Here is an 11,080-nt window from a genome sequence, read left to right on the forward strand (position 1 = left end):
ATGAAACTTTTTTGAATTTTTTTTTACCAGATTATTTAGCAATAAAATGCGCAACTTTGCCTCCATTTAACTAAAGCTCTCTCAACTATGCTTTCTCAGATAGCAATGCTAATGCATCGAATTTGTAACACCCTGTATGTTTGTAATTGTCCTGTAAATATTGATAATTTGAAACCAATAATTTTCCAATAAATCAGATTAACATCCCCAAAAATTATTGATGACATTTTTTAAAAAAATGTAAAAAGATTATAAACCGTCTTGGTTATTGTAACAATCCATAGAGTTCATTTTCAACAGCTGATTTTAATTTTTTTCGATTTTCTTAAGTAAAAGTTGTGGGACCTGTAATTTTGAAAAGTGTTTTTAACATTTGTTTGAAAACAATTGAATATCAGTATGGAGTATGTTGCATGAAATATGTTAAGAATTGTTTGTAGAATCCAAAACCTCCTATAAAAATAAGGTTCCAAGTGTTTTTGCAAAAAGTAAAGCCCACTTTATAGAACAAAATTTAGTTTAAGTATTAGTAGGTATTAGCACAGACAAACTAATATATACAGACGGTCAGCCAAATGGTTAAAAAACGAAACGCTAAATGGCGACCTTTGCTGTTCAACAGTCTCCATCGGCGAATCGACGGTATCTATTTCGAGCGTCTCATAACAGATGGCAGTGCAGCCAGTAAATTTTTCTGCAGTTTGGCTCTTGTTTGAAGGCATAATTACGCAACGTTGCCTGGTATTGCTAGAATTCTTTGTACCATCAGAAATTTTTTTAAATGATCATTGCAATTTGCTTATATTGTTTTATTAAGAAATATTAAGATATTGAGGGTAACTAGGAATCGTGTTATTGGAGTTAGAACAGATAAAACTTTATTTAGAACGTATTTAAGTTTATAATTGGCACTGTATTTACGGATAATGTTTTCCCGCCAAATTCATCAAAACTGTTGCTATTTGTTAACCGTACGTGCAGACATCGGTAGTGGAAGTTTAACTTTTGTGTTATTTATTATTTTTTTTCTGCTCACATAGATATCTGATATTTACAAATATGTCGGGAAATGTGTGCAAGTACTTAAACTGTGGAAAAAGTGGTCGTGACGGTGTCCGATTATTTAGATTTCCCCATAAGAACCCTGAACTTTGTCGAAAGTGGGTGATTTACTGCGGTATGGGCTATTTTTAACTAAAAATGTTCTTATTTAGCTTGCTTTAATGTAGTGCCGCATGATGCTTTTCTGTATTAACCTATTACCTTACTTAAAAGTTAAAAGACTATTTAAAAACCCATTGTCGCACTTTGCAATAGGTATTCAATTTGTTCAGGGTTAGGACTTCTTTAATATTATTGTCGATCAATATTATTGACTTTGACTGATTGAAATTGATTCTAAATCTACGACCGCAAGAGCACTTCCAAAAATTACGGAAAAGCATTTAAACCCCAATAGTTTCGAGAAAATGTGTTGTTCTTTGGCCTTACAAATATTTTCAAACTCAGTAGCATGCGTCATCAGGTCATGTGTCGACACCGGTCAGATTAAAGCTGACAGTGTCGATACTGCAGATTTTGTTTCACTTTTGAACCAACTTTTTGATGCTTTGAATAGTAAAATTTTATATGCCAAAAATCCATATAATAAGCCCTTAAGCAACAGAAATCCTTTAATTAGGACAACGCTCGAAAAAGGAATTGAAATTTTTGAATCTCTTGTAAAAGTTAGTACATCATGTCCAGCACTGAACAGAAATAAAATTGCAAAAATTTCTCGAAAAAGCAGACCACCATGCTTTGATGGAATGGTGCAGTCTATAAAAGCAATATTAATGTTATTTGAGTCAGAAAAACAAAACTCGTTCATTTTGACAAGTAAACTCAACCAAGACTATTTGGAAAACTTCTTTTCAATTTTGAGGCAGAAAGGCGGATGGAATTTAAATCCTACAGCTAAAGCTTTCAGGTTAAGTTTTAGAATTCAATCTATTACTAGTTTACTTGCTCCATCTAAGATATCAAATTGTGAAGATAGCATCTCTGACACTTATTACCTATTAAAATCTAATAAAACCACAGATTCAAATGCTAACATATGTTCATTGACTGACGCATCTTTACAAAATACTGACAAAGAAATTGATTTACAATGTGAAAGTGAATCTGAAGACTGTTGCGCAAATTCTGATTTTTCAAAAAGTGTTAAACTAGAAGATTGCGCAATACGGTATTATGCGGGATACCTGGTAAAGAAAACTATAACTAAATTTCAATGTTCAAATTGTATTTCAGAGTTGCAAAATGCAAATCAAACTTTAGATGATCCAAAACAAATTTTAATTCTACAAAAAAATTATGGTGGAAATCTTAACTTATATTTAAAAGCACCCTCCGAATCTACCGCTAATATGGTTGAAAAATCTATGAAAATTTTTTCTAAAGCATTTAGTGATATCAAAGAGCAAGAATTTATCGGCATGAAAAAAAAAATAAAATTATTTGCAGAAATAATACTTGGTTAGGATCAAAGACAAGTACATGCTATGAACATAAAGTTTTTTTAATTTGTCATATGGTTAACACAAAATTATTTAAATTTTGTGCATGGGCTAAAGGTAATAAGAAAAGTTTTAAACAAAAAATTGATAATTTAAAACATACTTAACTCGTACAACTACCTAAGCGTGCTCTACATTTTGTATTGTCAAAATGATTTTTATTTTGTAGAAAATGTAACTTTTAAATTGTGCAAAATACACTTGCAATTTTGCACAGAGTGGTTCAGTAAATGGTGTATACAACGTGCATATAATTTTTTATCAATCTCTTTCATTTTGGCAAACCAGTACGCCATTTATATTTTACAAAGCTACTATTATAATGATGAATTTCAAATAAGAGTGATTTTTCGAATTTCATATTTTTAACACTGAGCATGAGACACGAGTAGGACTAAGCATATACTTTCTGATTCGAGAACCATCCCATAGCATTTCCTCAATTATAGGAAACAATATAATGTGGATATATATTCTCATCAATTTGCTTAGTCCGATAAAAACTTGAGGCAAAGCTTTTTTGTATTAAATAAGCTGGAATACATTTCTTTAAATCACTAAAAATCTACATTTATTTATCAGTTGTTGATTTCTAGTTTAAATGTTAAAATAAATCATGTTACCCTAGAAATTTAAATCGCTACTGGTTTGTTTTTTAACTTTAAATTGAGTAAAAGCGTCTTATTTATTTTCAAAACTAGACGCTTTGGCAATTGATTACCATAAATGAGTGAATCAATTGTTAAAAATATTGTAATACAAAATACATGCATCCAGGATAAGGAGAACCATTAATGGGGATCTTATAAACGGTTAGAGGTCTGTGGAATTATTAACTTAAACTTAAAAGTGAAAGAAAAAAATTTTTTCCAATTCCAAAAATAAAAGTTTAAATTAAAAATAATCAGTTGATGGTTCCACAAAGACGAAGCGTGGGACCTAAAAACTAACCACGCCAGTTTAAAGAGCATTAAAAGTGGCGGTAGAGAAGTGTCATTAATTTTGATCAGGTTCAATATTAGCTTCACAAAAACATACAATCTAAATTTAAAAAATTCATTTCTTTCAAAAACCGAACAAAAAGATGTTTTAATGTCATTTTATAAGGCCATGATTACCGAACTTATCTCCCATGTTCAACCAAATCTGTATCTGTAATCGTTTTCAAGATCTCCATAGTGGCTCGCTATATCGTGAACACTTTTGCTAAAGAATGGATTTTTTCTTTGTCATTACACATACAGAATTCATTAAATAGAAATATTTTAAGAGAACTTCAAATCTCGTTTAGAATTTGCTTTAACTTTTACACCGTTACTTCTTGTAACAATGTGAATCATTGCTTTTTTATTTGAAAAGACCACTTTGTTAGGTAATTTTTATTTTTCTATTTTAGGTAGATTATTATTTATTAATAATTATTATTATTGTCTACTTACGCTGTGGTTTAATGTATAGTCTAGAAGACAATGAAGAAGTGTCATATCACATGTGTATTCAAAAAACAACATAATTTAAAAAATGTTCAACGTAAATTTGAATTTCTCTTATTATTCAGTACTTTTCAATTTGATTGATTTTATGTATCAATCAATAAAAAAAATTCACACATAAATCCCAAAATGTTGCATTCCGTATTACACTTATTATTTTCTGCGATTTCTACACAACGCTGATGAGTTTCAATAAAAACGAAACAATTGATATAAACACAACGGAAAATTGCATTATTCTCAGAGTATATTTTAATAATTGTACACAAAATTTCTTGGAAATTCTGTCATTAGAAAGTAATTTTTCAACTACTATAATAACCGAAACAATCAGTAATTTCACTTAGAGTATTTAATTTAATTTAATATCAATGTAATAATCTTTGTCTAATGTACTATTCCTTAAAATTAGGTAGAATTTTTAACACGTACTATTTTAGATTAAATTTAATTATTTGCAAGCATACGTACAAAATGCGCTCGGCTTTTTTTCTTATTTCTATTCCGTACCGACCCGTCGCGTCGCGCCGGTGATTTGATGCAGTTGTATAATGATAAATGCCGTACGCCGAACGCGTCTCTGCAGAAATATGGCAACACTGCGGAAAACAAATTTCGCTCGTTCAGACGATCGCAGCCGATTACGCATGAGTCATCAAAATATTTTAAAACAATTTATTAGTCTGACTGGTCTGGCGCCTTCACCAAAATTATATGGCTTCCATTTGCTCTGACCGTCTGTATATATTAGTTTGTCTGTGGTATTAGTATTCACTGTAAAAATTGAAGGTGATTATAAATGATAAGTTTATGGAGGTTATTACATGACATATAGACTGACAAGTGCCAGTACATAAATAGTAAATATTAAATAAAAAGTTGTAGCTTGTAGCTGCAATCCTTTTTCTTTAAGCCGGAACCCAAAACAAAAACAAAAAAGTTAATAAAATAATGTACCTAAAAACTATCACTTTTGTGATAATATTCATCTGTCAATGCCAGGTTAACCAAACTGCAGGTGCGAAAAAGGCAAAAAGATTTCATTTTAGTATTAGCCATAAAAAATGTTGGTTTTTAAGTGAATTCTAATACTAAAATTAAATTATTTTTTTTATAAACTTCTTCAATCATAAGCATTGATTCTATTCTCAGTCCTAATATTAATACTATAACTAAAATTAAATTTTGTTTTATAAACTAGGCTTTTAAGTCCCTTCCATTTCATCAAATTTATGCAGTATGCACTTTACAAAGACATTGTATTACATATTAACTCAATGTTGAGCAATGCCGTTTACTTAAGTGTATAATGATAATTATTAAACATAAAACAATTATGAAAACTGCATTGGTTTTTATTTGAATGTTAATTTTAGTAAAATCAATATACTGACCTTAAAACTTGCTTTTTTATTCACTGTTCTAATGTAAGTAGTTGAACCCATTGCACACAATTTCACTCTTCAACTTGATTGATATGTTGCAATCTTCTTAGTGGGTAATTTGTTCTTCGCTTAGGTCAATTTCTTCATAAATTTTCTCATCCGCATGGAAAAGTAGTGAAGTATTCAGCATATACAGGATACAGATCTGTGAAATAGGCCTAATTTGTTAGTTGAACCACCCTTAAAAAATTGTCAGACTAGACAAATTTTTAGTAATGTATACAAGTCTTAGACAAGGCAAGAGAGAGGACCGGTAACGAGCACCTAAACCGATGGAACGCGATTGAGGCCGAAGTTTCAGACGACGCCATTTTATGGTGACAAACATTAGCTGGTGATATTGAGATATTTTGTGGCGTTTTGATTCAAATACGTATTAAAACTTTGTGTATATTAGTGATTTATGATGGTGGGTTGTTCTGCTTGCAAGTGTAAAAGCCGGAGCGAGAAAAAGGAGCCTGGAATTTCACAGGTAAAAAATTATATTTTATATTGTTGAAAGACAAATAATTTTCGAAATATTTTTCTTATTATAAAACTTATCAACACAATTCCGATACAATAATTTAGGCGTCCTTAAAATAGACTATTTGTGTTTATTTAAACAAAATGCTGATATGTTTTCATTCATAATCAACCCATTGAAAGCCATAAATTATTCTAATGAGAAGTTTTCTTCCAGTGGCGTAGATATGTTTTTAGTCTTATTCGAAAGAAATATTTTAACCTCGAGTTTAACCTTATGTGATAAATTAATCATGTGAAGTATGGTTTTTATGAAGATATATTATAACTTATTTGTTTTTTTATAGATTTCCCATGAGAGATCCCAAGAGACTTGCCCTTTGGGTTCATAAAATGCATGTTAAAGACTGGAGTCCTACAAAGAACGACAAACTTTGTTCAAGGCACTTTGACCAGAATTTATTTTATACCATTGGTACAAGAACATGTCTCTTAGATGATGCAGTACCCACAATATTTGAGGAATTGCCTAAATATATTCAGGAAATGCCAGGAACTAAACAAGTAAGTCAGAGTTACTTTATAGCACAACAGTTTTAATATTTGTTTTTAATATCGGTAGCTTATACATTTTGGTTCTCAATTGTTAAAGTTTTATGTGACAATTAGAGTTAAATTAAATTTTTGGCTCCCAGTAAGTGGCATTTTTGCAGCTAGCCAGTAAAAGTTACACTTGGTTACATACATTTCCTGTAACATTGTATTACCTATTAACAAATTTTGTTTTTAAATAAAATTTTATTTAACTGGACATCTCAGGGAGTCAAGATGGCCGCCAATGATGTTTTGCTTGAGAGTGCTTCTAGTGATTTTAAGTGTAAACACTGTAAAAAAGGATGTTGTAAATTCAGTGAAGTGCATAAAATGTGACGAGTTATTTCACCCTAGTTGTTTGGTCCAGTCTGCGAGGGCTAAAAATAATGCCGTGTGTCGTCATGAACCTCAAAACCAATCCGGTGACACCTCTAACCTCAAAACTGCATCGGACCATTCGGACCCACGCATGACTTCCCTGATGACCGAAAAATGTCTATTGCGTGAGCTAGTGGAGGAAACCAAGTCAAAAAATGCAATACTAAATGAAAATTGTGATTTATTAAAGGAAAAAGTAAAAACCTTGCTTGAAACTGTAAAAATGCATGAAAATACCATACTGGAATTACAAGCAAAAAACGACAAAGAACGTCAAGGTCAGGTAAATCCGACGCCGCCTTCCTTGTCGATATCAACAATTCTTCGAGATAGTAATAAACATAAACAACCACGGGTCAAAGACCCAGTACATGTTTCAAAACAAACAAACCAAGCCAATTTACACAAAATGAACAATGAAATAGCACCAGATAGACAAAATGTGTTTACTGCGACGCAAGTAAGTTCTGGTATTTCTGATGCATGGGCTGCCAGAAAATTTAAATTTAATGAAATTCAGCAACTGGCTAATGATGATGGATCTGATCGCCGACAGCGTGAAATCTATGTTCCGGAAGACGCTCAACGACCAGAACGTCAAAGAAGATATACAAAGCGACTAGGGGAGGCTCCCGTTCGTCAAGGGGAGACCTCATTTACTGCTGCAAGTCGACGTGCCTGGATCTACATAAACCGAATAAATAAGAACGTAACTGAAAAAGTCATTAAAAGCTATACAGGGTGTCCCACGACGAAAGACATCGATTGATATTGGAAAAAGTATAAATAGGAGAGTTTTGAAAATTAGGCTGTATACTGATGTGGGCATGCCCAATCTAACTAAAATATTTTCAAGATGGTTGCACTTCCGTTTATACCGGAAGTCGATCACAACTTTCTTATTTTAAATAGAACACCCTATATATTATTACATATTTGTATTTCTCACAAAATTCTGACCAACTTATGTGTACAATGCCCTATGACTATCTCTAGCCGTTTTCGAAATATTTGATGTTTTTCCAAAAAAGTGACAGTTGCAACGCTCAACATATTTTTGTACCCTGTCAAAACCGTATTTCATATTGCAATAAAACTTTGGGTTATTGTAAATAAAGGATCGTTTTATTAATTTGCGGTGCGTAATAACTCATTTGTATACAGGGTCGTCAAAAAAAAATCATAAACTTGCCACTAAAAAAAATGAAAAATCTCAAGTTTTTTAAATAGAAACCCCCATTTTTTATGACGGAATCATTTTGAGTATTAAAAATTACTATACGTTTCAATTTACTTGCCTATACCTAAATCCAACCCATTTCGTTTTATTTGAGAATAAACATTTTTTTATTAGGCTGCATGGTTGGGATTAGCTGGTACTCTAGCTGGACATGCTTTTGACACACGGTGATATTGGAGAACTGCAGAGCATGTTAATAACACTAGTGACTTGAGTGTTTTGACAACTGCAAATATGCCGTCGCGGTTACGTTATTCCAACCAAGATTACTTAAATCTGTTTATTATTTACGGAGAATGTGATAAAGTTGTTAGTAGAACATGTGAGGTATTTGCCGCTCGTTATCCAGAAAAACCAAAGCCATCACCAAAAGCTGTCAAGCAAATAATTGAAAATTTTAAGAATACGGGACAAAACCAATCCGTAACAATACAAATGTTGTGCGCTATTTTGTTGCAAATCCAACTTCGTCAATAAGACAAGTTTCCGTAGAATCAGGCATATCTTAAAGCTCAATTCAGAGGATCCTGAAGAAATATAAATTTCACCACTTTTTATTTAAATTAGTGCAACACTTAAAAGAGGTTGAGCGGCAAATACCTCACATGTTCTACTCACAACTTTATCACATTCTCCGTAAATAATAAACAGAATTAAGTAATCTTGGTTGGAATAACGTAACCGCTACCGCATATTTGCAGTTGTCAAAACACTCAAGTCACTAGTGTTATTAACATGCTCTGCAGGTCTCCAATATCACCGTGTGTCAAAAGCATGGCCAGCTAGAGTACCAGCTAATCCCAACCATGCAGCCTAATAAAAAAATGTTTATTCTCAAATAAAACGAAATGGGTTGGATTTAGGTATAGGCAAGTAAATTGAAACGTATAGTAATTTTTAATGCTCAAAATGATTCCGTCATAAAAAATAGGGGTTTCTATTTAAAAAACTTGAGATTTTTCATTTTTTTTAGTGGCAAGTTTATGATTTTTTTTTTGACGACCCTGTATACAAATGAGTCATTACGCACCCTCAATTTAATAAAACGATCCTTTATTTACAATAACCCAAAGTTTTATTGCAATATGAAATACGGTTTTGACAGGGTACAAAAAGATGTTGAGCGTTGCAACTGTCACTTTTTTGGAAAAACATCAAATATTTCGAAAACGGCTAGAGATAGTCATAGGGCATTGTACACATAAGTTGGTCAGAATTTTGTGAGGAATCCAAATATGTAATAATATATAGGGTGTTCTATTTAAAATACGAAAGTTGTGATCGACTTCCGGTATAAACGGAAGTGCAACCATCTTGAAAATATTTTAGTTAGATTGGGCATGCCCACATCAGTATACAGCCTAATTTTCAAAACTCTCGTATTTATACTTTTTCCAATATCAATCGATGTCTTTCGTCGTGGGACACCCTGTATTTTGGATCATCCCGATTTTGAACATTCAGAGGACCTATTGGTCAAGGAAATACCAACGGAACCTGATCAGCTAAAGAGATTTGTGGTGGTGGCTCCCCAAAGCAAAAAGGATCAATTATACGATACAAAGTTCTGGCCAAAAAATGTTGGCATTGGGAGGACAAAAAATGTTGGCATTGGACTTTAACAAACACAAACAATTTTTGCAGACAAATACTTTTTTCTCGCAGAACAAATAGGTCTAAAAAAATCCCAAAAGCATAAAGTAAATCCAAATGTGCAAGCTGAAGTATCTAAAAGTAAACTAGTAGTTGGGCATCAAAATGTGAGATCTCTACGAAACTGTGTGGACAAAATTGAAAATCTGGCATCAGTGTACTGCTTGGATGTGATCAGGTGTTATGAACTTTAACCTGTCTGCTGAATTTTTTCCGCTCTGTGTGCCAGTGTGGAGGGGTCGCTATATTCACGCGTTCAACCATTTCAAGTCGGCCGAGACGCGACATAAGTATTTTTTCTTTGTTTATTGGGTCTTCTGTCTCACACAAAAAAGGTTTGTTGGGAAAATGGAATTTCGCACTATTTTCAACTAAGTTGAAAATAACATTAACCTAGTCGTCTCAACACAAGACCACTGACTTAGGCTCGGTCTTGTTACCTAAAAACGCTGACGTTTCGGTGGAAAATCTACCACCGTCTTCAGAGAATCTAAAAAAGAAAGAACACAACGGCAGAACACAGAAAACAACAACTTAATAAATATTAAACCTGATAATGTTCAATATGGAACTCTGAGAAGGGTTTTGTCAATAAAAATTGACATAAATTTTGACTTTTGTCATTCCAATAGGAAAGGTTATCTATTGTTGTAGTGAAAGGTGGGTTTTATAATGAAAACAAAATTACAAGAAATTTCAGTTACGTTTGATATGACCAAGTGTTATCTCCTCCTCTAGAATATTTAACCAAGTTTGGTCAATATTAATAGAGGATGTAGCAACACAGGAGTCATGGTTTAATCTAATATATGCACTTTCTTTTATTTTACGTCTTTTTGAAAAAGTTTCTTTGTCTATGATACTACATTCATTCCATTTGACTCTATGATCATTATCAAACGCGTGTTGGCATATATTAGATTTGTGAAAAAAATTTTCACAAATCTAATATATGCCATGTAGATTTTCCACCGAAACGTCAGCGTTTTTAGGTAACAAGACCGAGCCTAAGTCAGTGGTCTTGTGTTGGGACGACTAGGTTAATGTTATTTTCAACTTAGTTGAAAATAGTGCGAAATTCCATTTTCCCAACAAACCTTTTTTGTGTGAGACAGAAGACCCAATAAACAAAGAAAAAATGAGTAACTCGTCTCAACAAACATATAGAACATATCTGCGACATAAGTAGCCTATCTCAGGAAGGAATTTTGGAATGTGCTGCTGCAGAACTAAACGGTAATCTAAAAAACT

General features: G+C 32.4%; 1 long non-coding RNA gene across 1 annotated transcript; it reads left to right on the top strand.

Annotated features, from left to right (window-relative positions):
- The first annotated feature begins 612 nt into the window (after nucleotides 1–612).
- Nucleotides 613–1,242, top strand: LOC145737010 (uncharacterized). Its single transcript, XR_014180183.1, has 2 exons — nucleotides 613–987; nucleotides 1,141–1,242. It is a non-coding gene; the product is annotated as an uncharacterized LOC145737010 (long non-coding RNA).
- The last annotated feature ends 9,838 nt before the right edge of the window (nucleotides 1,243–11,080 follow it).

Source organism: Ips typographus, linkage group LG13 (assembly GCF_016097725.1).
Source record: "Ips typographus isolate SLU linkage group LG13, UJ_Ityp_2.0, whole genome shotgun sequence".
NCBI classification, from domain to species: domain Eukaryota; kingdom Metazoa; phylum Arthropoda; class Insecta; order Coleoptera; family Curculionidae; genus Ips; species Ips typographus.